The sequence below is a fragment of the Caretta caretta genome, chromosome 1 (assembly GCF_965140235.1).
Source record: "Caretta caretta isolate rCarCar2 chromosome 1, rCarCar1.hap1, whole genome shotgun sequence".
Classification (NCBI taxonomy): Eukaryota; Metazoa; Chordata; order Testudines; family Cheloniidae; genus Caretta; species Caretta caretta.
In genome coordinates, this window is record NC_134206.1 from 111,255,967 (window position 1) to 111,271,359 (window position 15,393).

General features: G+C 43.8%; 1 protein-coding gene across 5 annotated transcripts in view; it reads left to right on the forward strand.

The window, feature by feature from the left end:
• The first annotated feature begins 4,921 nt into the window (after positions 1-4,921).
• Positions 4,922-15,393, forward strand: part of MCF2L (MCF.2 cell line derived transforming sequence like) — a 262,290-nt gene continuing 251,818 nt past the window's right edge. For all 5 annotated transcript variants that reach the window (XM_048855499.2, XM_048855525.2, XM_048855554.2 and 2 more), the window contains exon 1: positions 4,922-4,994. The gene's annotated coding sequence lies outside the window, so the exon portion shown is untranslated. The remainder of the gene's footprint in view (positions 4,995-15,393) is intronic.

Here is a 15,393-nt window from a genome sequence, read left to right on the forward strand (position 1 = left end):
CTCAGAATTCCATTTGTCATGGCCGGCATTTCTCCCTCCTCTCCATCTGAGATCTTAAATCTCTGCAGGTCTGTCACTCCTCAGTGCCTGGGCACTAGCAGGAGGCACTGAGAGCAAAGCTGAAAATCTCCCTGTTCTCAGTTCTGGTGCCCAGTGCCATAGCAGCCCCAGTTGCCAGGTGAAGCAATTACAAGGAATTTCAGCCATATGTCCAGGATTGGACTATGGTCAGTAGCTGTGAGAAGATGCCTTTTGGTTGCATGAAGGAGCTGTGAGGGGGTAGAGCATGCTCAGTGCAGGTGGGACCTTCAGGGAATTTAGCTGGCAAACTCTAAGAATCCTCTGCTGAGCTTGTGCAAACAGATTTTTTGGAGGCTTGTAACTTTCCCAAATGTAGTGAATTTTCATGTGAAGGGCAAAAGGCTGACACTTGGATAAATATCAAATTTCAAGTCCCTGCTCTAAAGCTGGGAGGCACTAGAGCATCAATAAAAGTCATGGGCAGTAACATGGACAAAAAGATATTTTTCCCTAATCTCACTCCTGGAAAGGGCTAAACTATTTTAGCTGAAAGATTCTTAAAATATTCAGCCTGAGGCAAACATCTGGCATGGAAAATATCAACCTGCACAGTTTAAGTTTGGCAAAGTTACAAGCAAGTGTAAGAAAGATAGGGTACAATAAACCTCCGTTAAACAGATTACTCATACCACCTTTCTTAGGGTTCTTTGGATACCAATTGCTTAACCAAAGAAAAGACACTACAATTAGATTTGATTTTATAGAGTTTTATCATCTGCCCTTAACAATAATAATCAATAGTATAGGATAAAAGAAAGCAAAATAGCATTGATTATTGGACTAATATATACTAGAAAAATTGGTAAACATGATAACCATCCAACTTTTAAGAATCACATAACACAGCCATAAAAGAATACAACATTACCATTCAACAATTATCCTGAGAAAGTGACTTGTTTGGAATTTTGAGTGAGTGCCTCAGAACAGATCCTCACTTGTGCCAATTAGTTATAAACTCCAGTTATTTAACACAGCACAGGAAAACACCCAAAGCTAACGCACAAGTCAGTGTGGTCAATTACTCACATGCCACTTCACCTAGATTGCCTACCCAATAGATCTATAGTCAACCCTTTTAACCTATACCCACCCATATCACATTAGCCCCAGGATATGGTTAACACTCTTAAATATCTAACACTAACACCTATATTTTATTCACAGATTCTATAGACCGAGTACAATTCATGAGATTTTCCACACTTAATCTTATTTTGTATCCATATATACTGTGACAAAGCTCTGTCCTTGTCTCCGTGGGTCCTACATTTCCTGGCAGATTTTACTAGCCTCAGAGGCTCACTGTATCTCTCAACATAGCCCTTCTCTCTCTAGGGACAAGGGTCATTCTACTGAGCCATTTGCATCCTAAGCCAGTGAGGGAGATGAGGAGAAGCTATCCTCCCTTGCACAGTCTCGGTTATCTCCCAGTCTCAGTGATTAATTGCGGGGGGTGGGGGGAGACAAAAGGGGGAGCCCAGGCCTGCCCTCTACTCCAGGCTCTAGCCCAGGGACCCTAATAGTATCAGCTATGATAGCTGACCTTTTAGAAACATGACACATACACTTCCCTGGGCTACTTCCCCACAGCAGCCCTCCACTTTCTCAAGCTCTACTTCATCCTTACCTCAGGGCCTCCTTCCTTGTGCCTGATATAGTGTGTACTGCTCAGTCTCTCCAACATGTAGAATCATAGAATATCAGGGTTGGAAGGGACCTCAGGAGGTCATCTAGTCCCACCCCCTGCTCAAAGCAGGACCAATCCCCAATTAAATCATCCCAGCCAGGGCTTTGTCAAGCCTGACCTTAAAAACTTCTAAGGAAGGAGATTCTACCACCTCCCTAGGTAACACATTCCAGTGTTTCACCACCCTCCTAATATCCAACCTAAACCTCCCGCACTACAACTTGAGACCATTACTCCTTGTCCTGTCCTCTTCTACCACTGAGAATAGTCTAGAACCATCCTCTCTGGAACCACCTCTCAGGTAGTTGAAAGCAGCTATCAAATCCCCCCTCATTCTTCTCTTCTGCAGACTAAACAATCCCAGTTCCCTGAGCCTCTCCTCATAAGTTATGTGTTCCAGACCCCTAATCATTTTTGTTGCCCTTCGCTGGACTCTCTCCAACTTATCCACATCCTTCTTGTAGTGCGGGTCCCAAAACTGGACACAGTACTCCAGATGAGGCCTCACCAATGTCAAATAGAGGGGAACGATCACGTCCTTTGATCTGCTCGCTATGCCCCTACTTATACATCCCAAAATACCATTGGCCTTCTTGGCAACAAGGGCACACTGCTGACTCATATCCAGCTTCTCATCCACTGTCACGCCTAGGTCCTTTTCCGCAGAACTGCTGCCTAGCCATTCGGTCCCTAGTCTGTAGCTGTGCAGTGGGTTCTTCCGTCCTAAGTGCAGGACCCTGCACTTATCCTTATTGAACCTCATCCGATTTCTTTTGGCCTAATCCTCCAATTTGTCTAGGTCCCTCTGTATCCTATCCCTGCCCTCCAGCGTATCTACCACTCCTCCCAGTTTAGTATCATCTGCAAATTTGCTGAGAGTGCAATCCACTCCATCCTCCAGATCATTTATGAAGATATTGAACAAAACCAGCCCCAGGGGCACTCCACGTGACACCGGCTGCCAATTAGACATGGAGCCATTGATCACTACCCGTTGAGCCCGACAATCTAGCCAACTTTCTACCCACCTTATAGTGCATTCATCCAGCCCATACTTCTTTAACTTGCTGACAAGAATACTGTGGGAGACCACGTCAAAAGCTTTGCTAAAGTCAAGAAACAATACATCCACTGCTTTCCCTTCATTCACAGAACCAGTAATCTCATCATACACAGCACAACTTCCTCCCACAACTCCTGATATCCACCCCCACCTGACTAACTGGGAGGCTTTTAACTAGTTTCAGCCAGTCCCTGTTTGGCTTCAGGAGTCCCAATCAATCTAGCATTCTCCCTGCCTTCTGGAAAGTTCTTAATTGGCACCAGGTGTCTTAATTGACCTGGAGCAGCTGCCATTTAACTTATCCTGGTACTAAGGATTTGTTTAGCCTGGAGCTAATATATCTATCTCCCACTACTTTTCTGTAACCATCTGGCCTTGCCCTAGAATACCTAGAACTCAAAATGCAGTATCTATTTATAATTAATTTATAATTGACACATGGACAGTGTGTGGCAATCCTAGTTAACAATAGTAACTGATTCAGTTTTAAACTTCCTCTATAACAATCTTGATTGGAACTTGTTACCAAACAAGAACAACACTGACAATCCTTAAAGCACCTTCACAAACATGTACACTTCTCTACTAATTAGGCACCTGATTTCAGGCAGTGCTCAATTGACTGATCTGGGTTGCCACCCAAGAGAAAGTCTGCATCAACCAAACTTTGATCAGCCATTCAGCTGAGAGAGATACTATTCACCAGGAGTTAATCCTGCAAACACACACTTGCAAACTACCTAAACTGCTGGGAAAAAAAGACAGTTAATGTTACCTATTCAAGATAGGTACTTGGTAACACCAGGAGGACTTCCAGATAGCCCAGGACCTCAGTCTTCTCCCTTTGCTTTCTGAAAGTAGAGGACCCAATGTGCTGAATGAAACAGGTCATTTTATCCTGTTCTGTTGGGCAGCATAACTTCTTCCTAGAGAAGCTGGTGTATCTCAGGGTGACCCATACTCTAATGTAGACTTGAAATGTCCAACCCAAATGAGTGTTGTTTCCCACCATCCAGCCAGAGAATGAGGCATCATTTTTGAGTTCTTACAACTGGTTTTTGAAAATTCCAGTCTTTCTGTGTAAAAGACCTTCTGTCATACCAGTTTGTGGAACAGGCCTGAGAGCAGCTCTGATGGTGGGAAGTATTAGGCAATCCTAGCTACAGGTAGTGCTCCCTATAATTAATAACAGAAAACTTCAGCCCCAAAGCACACTCTTCAGAAAAGTTATGAGTTGCTGAGTGTGGGTTAGAATGGAAAACAAAAACTTATCACCATGTGTCCATTTGTTCAGCTATATAGAGATAAATTTAAAAAATCCAAGTTTTGGTCAGACTTTGAGTCAAAAAAAACCATGATTGTCTTCTCCCACTGAACATACTAGGTGAGTCCTGCTGGTTCAGTGGTTTCTCTGGAGCATTAAAGTGGCTTGTAACACAGCAGGTGCGGTCACAGGCCCAGCAGCAAAGCAAGAGGAAAGGAAGTTTGCACGGAACTAAGATCTTTTGTGTAACGAAGGACAAACTACAGCGATTGTCAGCTCAGTGCAGCGTGGGTGGATGAAGTGGACAGACGCCTATTGCGAGCAGGGCTGCGAACAAGAGACTGGGACTTATTCCCCGCGTGCTCGGTCAGGGCTGGCTGCGTGACCTCAACCAAGTGGCCGAGCTCTCCAGCCGCCGCCGCCTGCCTGCCGGTGGGTCCCGCCCCCACGACAGCGCGGGAAGGTAGCTTATGTTCCTGCCCATTGTTCTTATTCGTGTCACCGACGGAGCCCCCGCGACTGGAGGCGGCTGCATTAAAGGGCTGACCCAGGTGCGCCAGCTGCCACGCCTCGCCGCAGAAGAGAGCCGCTACCCCCGGCAAGTGCCTGAGCAACCGGCCGGCTGGAGAGCGCCCCGGCAGCGGCTGCGGGGCTGCGGCTGCTCCCGCCCGCCGGCGAGGGGCTGCACGGGGCGGAGTTGCTGCGCTCGGCCGGGCGCCTCCTGGTGCTCCCCCGCCAGCCACCACGCCCCGCCTGTGCTGGGAGGGGGCGGGAGCGGCGCTCATCTCTCCTCCCTCCCCCGCGCCGCTTGCAAAGGCCAATCGTTGGCAGCGAGGCGTGGGCCGGCTTTGTGCGCGGCGCTCAGCCCCCGGCGGCAGCCCTAGCAGCGCTCCCAGGTGAGTGTGCCCGGGGCGCGCCCCCTCCTCGTGCGCCGGGCTTGTGGCTGCTCCCCTGGGGAGCAAACAGCGGCGCACCCCCCCCCCCCCCCCCGCGGTCTGCTTGTGGCTGCATAGGGCAGCCCGGGGGAGTTGAAGTCCCTCTCCTGGCTCTTCTCCGTAGGGCAGGATCAGCCGCTGCAGGGGGTCAGCGGGCCGGTCCCAGCTCCCGGCAGGCGCGCAGTGTGCGAGGCGCGGGCGAGCAGACGCACGCCGAGGTCTCTTGCCTGAGTCCGGCCCATTCATTCCCTTGGCAGCGCGGCAGAAGCCTGCAAGTGCCCCAGCCCGGGCCGCGCTGCCCCTTTCGGGGCTAGGGCGCTCCGCCTTCAGCTGGGGCTGCCCGGGCTGAGCGGTAGCTTGGGACCAGGGCTGGGGCTGGCGCCACAACTCCGGTTGTGGTGTGGGTTAAAGCAGAGCTGTGGGGATAGTTCCGGGCTGCTGGGAAAAATCCGCTACGCGATTGTCACACTCCGGGTAAATCTGGTAGCTGTTGCAGGGTGTCGTCTCTTCAGGCTGCATTAGAAATGAGTGAGAGTGCTCGGAAAAAAACAAACCTTGTATTGCTTTTTCCGTAGTTGAAAAGAACAAAGAATTTTTCACATCAGGAGGCACTTAAATTAACATTTATATTTAAAAACCTCTCATTCGTTGTGTTGCTAATAGTACGTGGTATTATTAAATGTGAAATAGTCTTTTTTTAAATTACTTCTTGTGCTGTTTACATTTTATATTTCACTCAGTTTGTTTGGTTTCAGAGTACCAGCCGTGTTAGTCTGTATTCGCAAAAAGAAAAGGAGTACTTGTGGCACCTTAGAGACTAACCAATTTATTTGAGCATGTATCTCAAAATAGATTAGCCGTCCTTTTATTTGTAGTCCTTTTCCAATGAGTAGTTCATTCTGGTTTCCATTTGGGAAAAGGGTTATTTACAATCCAAAGATTACAAGGAAAGATGTGTTTAAAAACATCTTTTACTGACATTTTAAAAAATAATGGAAACGTTTCTTCTGTTAGGTTTTGTAAAAGATTTGCAAGCCCTACACTTTGGGGCCTATATAGGTCTAACAGTGTCTCTTTTTAAGGCCCCAATCCTGCAAGTAATATGTAACTGAACGAAAGTTCTGTAGTGCCAGTGAGTTCAGTGGAATCAGAATTGCCAGCTCTTGCAACATTTGGCTTGTGTCATAAAGCCCCAGTCCCTGAATTCATTAATTTCATAAGGTTATGTAATAATCTCAGCTTTTATTTATTTTTAAGTAAATTTCTAGCCCATATTATTGCAAAGGAAAGGTTGAAAATATGAACCATGAAGGCAAATAAATAGAACCCAAAGTTTACTATTTAAACACAATCTCATGGTTTTTAAGATAATCTCATGAGGTTTTTGAATGGTTGGGGCTGACTACTGGAAGTACTTGAATACATAAGATTAATCACATGGCTGTTTGCAGAGTCAGAGTATGTGTTAGTACTGACTAAGCTTTTTTGATTACAAGTACAATGTGACGATTAAACAACAAGGAACAACTGTCATGACAGACTAAATATATTGCTAATGTCAAATACTGTATTAAAAGACAAAACCAACTACTATTGATTTAGTTCACAACTCAGGAACACACTTGAGCACTGTCTTAAATCTTGTTTATTTCAATGGGATTTAACCTCATGTTTAACTTTAAGAATATGCTTGTGTTCTTCCTGAACTGGCATGCTTTGCTGACTCAAGAATCTACTGTACAAGAACAATTGAGCATTCATAGAAACTCTTTTTTATTGACTTCTGTATCTGTGGTGGAAGAAGGGCCCACCTATGCAACACTGAAGAAAGTTGCATGTGTGAGTAGTTGAGGGAGGAAAGGGACGCACATGAGATACTAGGGCGGGCACGGCCAAACTGTGGCTTGTGAGCTGCATGCATCTTTTACAGTTAAAGTGCGGTTTGCGGTGCTCTCTTCTCCTCTCCCCCTGGCCCCAACCTCCTTTCTCCTCCCAGCAGACTGAGAGGGATTGGGCAGCAGGGCTTGTGGCTTCTGCCCTGTGGGGAGTATGGTCTTGGGGCTTTAGCCCTGAAGGGGGGTATCAGGGCAGAAGCCCCATGCCCCTGGCAGGTGCCACCCAGCAGCTCTCAAACTTCTGAAGCTTGTATGCAGCTCGGAGGGCCAGTAAGTTTGGCCACCCTGTACTATGCTGTAATACTGTAAACTTATTAATGTGAAATGTTAATTTTCCTAAACGCTTTTAAGTAATTTCTGTAGTTCTGTTTTAATGCTGAAAAAATTATGTCCATTACCATCTGTTACAAGGTAATAGAACCTGCCTATTAAATCTATACAAGTTTCGTAAACAAAGCGTTCAACATCCCATTACTTTATTGAATTGAAAAAACAAACAGATCAGAAGTCTGTTAACTGATTTCTTCCTACAGTAGCAGAGTGCATGTTTTCCTCTGATCCTGCTACAGCAGTCGGATGCTGTCAAATGAACTTTATGCAGGGGAGGGTCCCTGACATTCAAACTTACTTTTTCAAGATGATAAATTCTGATATCTCTGCAATAAGTAAAACACCAGTAATAAATCACGCAATATATATATTAACACTAAGGAAAGCAGAATACATTCTACATCGGGGTATTGGATAGGCAGACCACAGGCCAAATCCAGATTGCCAGATGGTTTTGAATGGATCGCGAAATCCTTTTATTTACTTATTGTTATCGTTGCTGCTGGTGTTCTGTTGTTCTCTCTGGACTTGACCTTGACCAAGAAATTTGGACTTTGACAAGAAATAATTGATTACCCCTGTTCTACATTCTAAATTGAAAGAAATCTAGTCTGTTTTTTAGGATTCACATACTTAGCCATTGGTGAGTCTGTGTTAAACAAATCTGGGTGTAGAATATTGGCAGCATCCTATTTGGGTATTTTTGTCATATCTTTCATATAAGAATAATGCGCTATTGGTGGAGGTGTTCTCATGGCTAATTATCATATCAGGAGACTTATCAGTGTTTCAAATAAGAGTCTCAAACATCCAACCCACTTGATTTACTTAATTGATCTACATAGCATATTCAAATTCAGCAGTATTAACGTTTACTATTTAAAATAAGAAGTAAATTTCTAAGCCTCCTGGTTGTCAAGATAATGTCCAAAATGTGAACTAAGTGTAATCTGATAGTGTTTATCTTCCTGAGTCTACAGACAGTCTTAAAGCAAGACTTGGAGAGGTTTAAACCAGTGGTGGGCCTGTGGGCCGCACGTGGCCTGTCAGGGTAATCCGCTGGCTGGCTGCGAGATGGTTTGTTTACATTGACTGTCCGCTAGCACGGCTGCCCACAGCTTCCATTTGCTGGGAACGGCGAGCCACAGTCACTGGGATCGTGTAGACAAACTGTCTAATGGCCCGCCAGCGGATTACCCCGACAGGACATGTGCGGCCTGCAGGTTGTCCACCACTGATTTAAACTGTGTCTTTCTCTTTAATCTCGTTGGGGTGTAGACTCTGAAATCTAATGATGTTATGTAAATGTCAGTGCAAACTATTTCATTGCTAATAGATTGCGTGGGTGAAAGGAGGTAGGAGTGAAGTCTATGTGAGGTGGGAATTGGGCATAGTTGCAGAGAATAAAATACAGAGGGAAGAAAGGAGACAAAAATGGGAAGGGAGCAAAAAGGTGGATGGGGAATAAAGAGGAAACAGTGGGGCAAAAAAGGCAGCCCTCCTAAAGGGGAAAACCTCATTTTTCCAATGAGTGAGGATGTTGTGATGCTTTGGGGGTTAAACCAGATCAGTAAGGGATTATGTCCCCACCTGCCAGGTAACCCTGGCTTCTTCTGTGCTGTGCAGTTTTGGCTCAGAGCCCTATCACCAATAGCAAGCTCATGGCACAATGGCCTCATCCTGGTTTCCACAGCCTGGTTACTCCTTGCCACGTGGCCCCAACAGCCCTTCCAGACCCAAGTTTCCCCCAAACTGTTTTCCCTGCACTGTTCAGTCCCTCTCACTGGACTCATAGAAGTTATTGAATTTGCTGTCTCCAAAGAGAGACAGAGGCAGGAAGGCTTCAGAGGGAAGGGACTGAACAGAGCATTGAGTGATCATCCCCTGTCATCCACTCCCAGCTTCTGGCAGTCAGAGTTTTGGGGACACCTGACACAGAGCATGCATTTGTGTCCCTGACCATCTTGGCTAATAGTTGTTGACGGACCTATCCTCCATGAACTTATCTAGTTCTTTTTTTTAACCCTGTTATACATTTGACCTTCAGAACATCCCTGGCTAGTAGTTCCATAAGTTGACTGTGTGTTGTATGAAGTACTTCCTTATGTTTGTGTTAAAGCTGCTAATTATTAATTTCATCGGGTGACCCCTGGCTCATGTGTTTATGTGAAAGGGTTAATCGTACTTCCCTATTCGCTTTCTCCACATAATTCATGGGTTTTTTTAGACCTCTATCATATACCCCTTAGTTGTTTCCTCTTTTCTAAACTGAACAGCCCTGGTGTTTTTAATCTCTCCTCATATGGAAGCTGTTCCATACCCTTAACCATTTTTGTTGCCCTTCTCTGTGCTTTTTCCAATTCTGATATCTTTTTTTCAGATAGGATAACCAGAACTGCATGCAGTATTCAAGATATGGGCGCACCATGAGTTTATATAGTGGCATTATGAGATTTTCTGTCTTATCTATCTCTTTCCTAATGGTTCCTAACACCTTGTTTAATTCACATTGGGGAGACAGTCAAGCCTGAAAAAAATAAATTCCTTTGTCTAGGACCAGTTGGGCTTATGCACCAGTGTTAAAGATGGAATTTGGCCTTCTCCAAGAAATTAATTTGGCTCCCCTTCTCTAATGTTTTAGGGTGGCTGCAAGCTGCATACTCCACTCAGTGTATGCAGGTAACCTTCATTAATGTTACAAAATTACACAATAAAAACTTAGGGCCTGTCCTCACAGGAAAGTTGTGTGCTAAGGTGTGAATTTCAAACCAATATATTCGTACTGGTATAACCCCTATTTAGACACTCCTATTCCAGTGTAACTGCACTTTTGTCAATTTAGCTTATGTCATTTGGGAATGGATTTAAGTTAAGCTAAAATAGGGTACTCTTATACTGGACTAAGTGTCTTCATGGGGTGGATGGGAGAATTATACTGGTATAACTGATGCATGGCAGGGTGCAACATGGTGGAATTCTAGTTTCTGTCAAGGCATTTCAGCATATTTCTTAGAGATCTATGCAAGCGAGGTCCGTGGAAATTGAACTTTTTTGGTAAAGTGATATGGAAGGAGACGGAGAGCACTGAGCAGTAGGGGCACAGCACATTAGATTTATGTTAATAATGCTCTAAAGGTAAGGACAAATATTTGGCATACCCAGTAATTTAATTGGTATACGCCAATCCTAGACCCAGCTGCTTCTGTGGTGCCCTTGTGGCACTCGCATCATAAGACCCACATGGGCTCCCCGAGAATGAAAATTAACACAGATCTTGAGGGCAAGCGCTCTCCTTGAGCTGCCACCTCTCATTTACATGTCCATGCAATCTCCTTTTTAACTAAGGGGGCCTGATTTTTCTTTCTGCTGGAGCCGTGAAGAAAATATTTGCAAATCTAGGGATCAAGCTTGCGAGGGAGTTAGGGTCAAATTCATGTAAGGCTGCTTGGGAAGTGGGAAACTCCTTTACATATATTCACTGTCACCTATGCAGGTAGGAGATGCAGAACTGCTTGACAATGCTGATCCCTTTTGTGTTCCCTTTGCTTTGTGCTCCAGGTGGACTGTCCTTCGTCAACACTGTGTGTAGTCAGTTTGTGACTATGTAAAATGGGTGCACGATTTGATGTCGTATTTTCAGTTGTATACAAGCAAATTATTTTCCTAGCATACACACTATACAAATGGGTTCCCCAAGTTCAGAGCGTGCACATCCATGTTCTTGTGTTGTGGATGTTGCATTAAAAAAAATTCTTCTCTCAAGTTTTGTAATACTTTGTCAGATGTCTTAAACTATGTCATATTTTGGATTAATTTGCAAAACATGTAATTCACTTGTGGAGCTGTCCTCACTGGGTAGGAGGAGAGACTGAGAGAAACCACTTTAATGTATAAATATTGTCGATCTTCATACTAAGAAGAGGGAAGGCTACCTACTCACACCGTAGCTGCAACTGCTCTGAGATTAACTTTCCCTTATTTAAATCATAACGGGAGGTTGATAATCCTCTACAGGGGACTTTTTTTATAGAAAAAGTTTATCTTGGAGGAATAGGAATCTCTGGTAGTTTAGATTAAAGTGATGATCACAGTACGCTTCTGAAGTAGAAAAAGAGCTCTTCAATCTTTAAAGTATCCTACACCTTTTAAAATCAATTTAAATATACCTTGGAGATAAAATATGCTTTTTTTTTCTCTCTCTCTTTCCCCTGCTTAGAGCAAAAAGTAACAGGGATGTGGGGGGTGGGAGACAGCATATTTATGAATTCAAATGTGAATATCCTTAGGAAGAAGGTTGCCTTGGTAGAACTTAAGAAATAAGGCTTGCCAGTAGTTTAATTGACATTGTTTTGCTAATAGCTTTAAAATGCATTATATTCCTTATTAGAATTTCATGGAAAAAAGTCAGTCATCTGTCTGTAGTATGTCATACTGCATTTAGGCAGATAGTTCCTATATTGTTTTGTGTACAGTGCAACCTTCCTAATTGAGAATCATGATTTGTAGACCATTGCAAGGAAGGAAACAAATATGAATCGTGAAGAATATTGCATCGTGTTCATTCACTTATTTTGACAAGTGTACTTCAGTTTTATTTATAATACTGCATAGTTTTAAATAACAGTGAATGTACTGGAATATATAATTTAAAATAATGAAATGGTAGTACTATGAAACCATGTTCCAGCAATGTGCTATTAAATCTTTGCCGAAAATTGGGTACAAACTCAAAATTATTTGAGAGAATTACTGGGTTTGCAGATTAATTATCACTTCATCAGTGAGGTTCCACTATATTTCCATTAGTATGGATATACTGAGCATGGTGAATTATTAAATAATCTCTAAGTATGGGGTTAGGTCAGGGATCGGCAACCTTTGGCACTCAGCCCACCAGGGTAAGCCCCCTGGTGCGCTGGGCTGGTTTGTTTACCTGCTGCGTCCGCAGGTTCAGCTAATCGCAGCTCCCACTGGCTGCGGTTCGCCGTTCCATGCTAATTGGGGCTGTGGGAAGTGCCGCGGGCCGAGGTATATGCTGGCCGCCGCTTCCTGCAGCCACCATTGGCCTGGAGCATGGAACCGCAGCCAGTGGGAGCTGCGATTGGCTGAACCTCTGGATGCGGCAGGTAAACAAACTGGCCTGGCCGGCCAGGGGCCTTACCCTGGCGGGCCACGTGCCAAAGGTTGCCGATCCCTGAATTAAGTAATACGTTATCCGATTTCTTCTTAAAGCGTTGGAATGAAAGTTGCATGTTTTCTATGTGGAAACTGAGGTAAGGAGTGTTAATAGTGCTGGTCCCAATGTAGAGCCCTTCGTTTTTATGCTTTTTTTAATGATTTAGACAAAGTTACTGTATAATATGTAAGATGATACTAAAATAGGTGAAGTGGTTAAAACCCAGAGTGGTGTTGTTTACCTAGTAATCAGGATAGATCAGGCAAATAGGCACAGAGGAGAATTCGACACATTAATACTTTTTTAAGTATAAAGTGTTGCACTTTCCTAGAAATAATGCACAAAATTAAATGGTGATCAGTGAAATAGCTCGTGCAATATAGATCAGTTCAACATGAAACAGAAAAGAAATCCAATAGTACCTTGGCTTGTAATAGGAGGGATGTTATGGAGCATATACTTCCCTCCATAGCTTAGGCCTAATCCTTTGAACTTGTGTTTTCAGGAAGTGCTCCTATAGACAAGATTTTGCAGGATCTAGATCTAAGGTCACAAGATACTTTCGAATCTAAGCTCCCCTCTCCCTGTTCCCCCATGTTTTTGGACAGATAATCCATCCAGCATGAGCCACCACTTAGCTTTCAAGGAAATAAATCTTCAAACAACTTTGTTTTGGAGTGACATTTCCCTTCCTTAGGCCTGAGGACTGTTTTGGGTAGAGAGGGTTGAAGTAAATCCAATAAATATTTGAGTTATTGACTGTAAAATATGATTTTCACTCTTATAAATTGTTCTTGGGTGGGTTTTTTATCACTTTGAATTTCAGGAAGAGTTTGTTCTGGAAAACTACAAATGGTCTTAAGTCTTAAAGTTAGAATTCCAGCTGTTCAGTGAGTTGAGAGAGCTCATAGCCAACATATTGTGTGTGACACTTTCAACAGACATCAGAATAGCTTGGGTAGGTATTTATGGATAATCTAAGCACTATACCCAGATGTACACACATTCTTTTCTTAACCTGTGTACTATATGTTTTTTTACCATTCACCTTAATAAAGTCACAGCCAAAGAAAGGTTGGTGACAATAGAACAGTGAGCTATGTTAACATGCTGAAAGACCATACAGATTTCATATATTGTCTGGGTAAAACAGACTGGACCAGCTTTACCTCTTTGAGTGAGAATAATGAATTCTCATGTGTCCTGTCCACAGTGTGCAAGTCTTTGAGCACAATCTTCATAACCCAAGGTGTGCACACCCACATTTTCTCTCCTCAAACCATACTGCATATAACTTCCATATGTCATATACTTCCTGCAATAAACATCTGTTACATATGCCACCAAAATACTTGCATTCATTGCACACCTTGCTGTACATCCATTATAAATGCTGCAGGCTAGCTTTATAGACAGTGAGCTTGATTCACACATTTCCTGACACGGAGATGGAGGTGCAGTTTGCAGCTCTGCCTTCAGGGATGGATTCATCCCCTCAGGTTTGCACTAGGGATGTAAAAGGTTAAACGGTTAACTGGTTAACCAGTAAGCATTAGGCTTACTGTTAATTGGACCTAACTGTTAACACGGACGGGCGGCTGCACCAAGCCAGCCGGCTGCAGGGGCCCCAGCTCCAGCACCCGGGCTGGGCGGGACCCTGGCCAGAGCCGCCCCTGTTAAATGATATAATTTTAATCATTTAACCAGTAAACGTTTTTAACCAATATTTATATCCCTAGTTTGCACCCTTCTCCTGGGGGTCTGCCAGGGCAAAGCAGCCTTAACTTATGGTTAGGGCTCTATAGGAGCCCTACGAGCTGTGGTGGTGCACTGAGTCATTGCGTCTTCTGGAAGCCCTGGCTATGTCTCTTTCCCAGCCAACAGAATCCACTTACAATCTCTAGGCAACCTTTTCAGAAGTCATTTATATTCTGATTGTGTTGCTTCGTTGACACATTGACAGATGGTTCCGAATTGAAATGAACTGGGCAAACAACTTCATTAAGGTGGAGTTAAGGTTGTAAATATGTATTTCTTTAGAAGTTTTTTATTTAAGGAAATCCAAAGTGAAGGTTAAACTAATATTTATGAAGTAATTTCTGACCACTGAAGTGTAACTGTGATGCTCTGTACCTCGGGGGAACACCCCACACCCCTGTGTTCATCCTTATAATATGATTGTGTGGTATCTATTTCAAAGTTTGTCATGTCGTGTGTCTTCGGAAGGTTTATGATGTACTGAGCATTGTTGTTCTAGTAATTGTTGTGTTATATGTTATAATTTCATGTATATAGTTATGAGTCTGAAAATGTGTCCTCAGGGCTTAAAGCAAGCCCAGGCAAAAACTCTCAAGAGCAGAGGGGCAGTTCACACCTCATCGGGGCATGTATGGGACAAGCGCAGCCCAGCCTCACAGGCACAAAGGACACTGGCCTAGGCAGCAACACAGGATCTGTTGGACTCTTGAGTGAGTCACCCCACATTCCTTTGGTCGGTTTGGGACTGCGATGAGGTAATGCTCACCTGACTCTAAAGGGTTGAGGTGAGGGGGCAAAGCCAAGAGGGAAGAAAGAACATAATAAAAGGGAGAGACATTTGCCATGCTCTTCCACCTCCATCTGCAGACATCACCACCAAGTGACTGAAGTGCTGATCAAAGGGGAGAGCCTGGCTAAAGGGCAACCAGCCAGCCTGTGGTGAGAAGAATCTAAGTTTGTAAGGGCACTGAAAGTGTTATGATCATCTTAGAATGCATTTTGCTTTTGTTTCATTTGACCAAATCTGACTTGTGCTTTGACGTAGATTAAGTGATTATATCTCTGTAATTAGTAAGTTTGTTCTGCCTGAAGCAGTGCATTTGGTTTGAAGCATGTCAGAGACTCCCCTTGGGATAACAAGCCTGGTACTTATCAATTTCTTTGTTAAATTGATGAACTTCTATAAGCTTGCAGTGCCCAG